Source organism: Pteropus medius, unplaced genomic scaffold, assembly GCF_902729225.1.
Source record: "Pteropus medius unplaced genomic scaffold, Ma_sr-lr_union100, whole genome shotgun sequence".
NCBI classification, from domain to species: Eukaryota; Metazoa; Chordata; class Mammalia; order Chiroptera; family Pteropodidae; genus Pteropus; species Pteropus medius.
Window position 1 is genome coordinate 7,034,931 of NW_024354499.1, and position 722 is coordinate 7,035,652.

Sequence of the window (722 nt, forward strand, 5' to 3'; positions counted from 1 at the left end):
TATAACACATCTTTAATTAAAATGCAAAAGTCAGAAGGAAATTTACAAATGTGCACTTTAATAGTAAAAAAATCACAAATTTCATATATAATCTGCTATTTAAACCATAAAGCTATACACACACATTTTTCCAAGTAAAAGTCTGAAAGGGTAATATCAAAATGAAAACAGCAATTAACTTTGGGAACAATAATTGTGTGGGAATGCTAAATGCCTTTTAGCAATGGCTTGAATTCTGTAGATGAGATTTTATTCCTGTATAATTTTTGTCAATAAAATAAACTTTAAAAAATTGAGTGAATCATGAATCTTCAGTGAAGTAGAAAAAACACATCAATCTATTAAATATATATATTGCTTCAAAACTATATGTGATAGTGCCCACATACTCAAATCCTATATACAATCATTTTTTTTCTGATTATCTTTTGGGCAACAATATGCAAAATATATATTTAGGATTGCCATTGAGTTATTTTTCAAACAGACTTAAGAAAAAATTAGTAAACTGAAAAATATCTTCAACTTTTTTGATTCAATTACCTTGCCTCAGATTTTCTAAATTATCTATTTCATCAAAAAATGAATATCATGTTCTGAATATTTAAAATACATATTTTTTTTCTAAGCTTACCAATGACAAAAACCATAACAAAAAGTAGTAGCTACCAAACAAGTAATGACTTAGTATACCAAACACATCATACACAGGATTAAAAGAA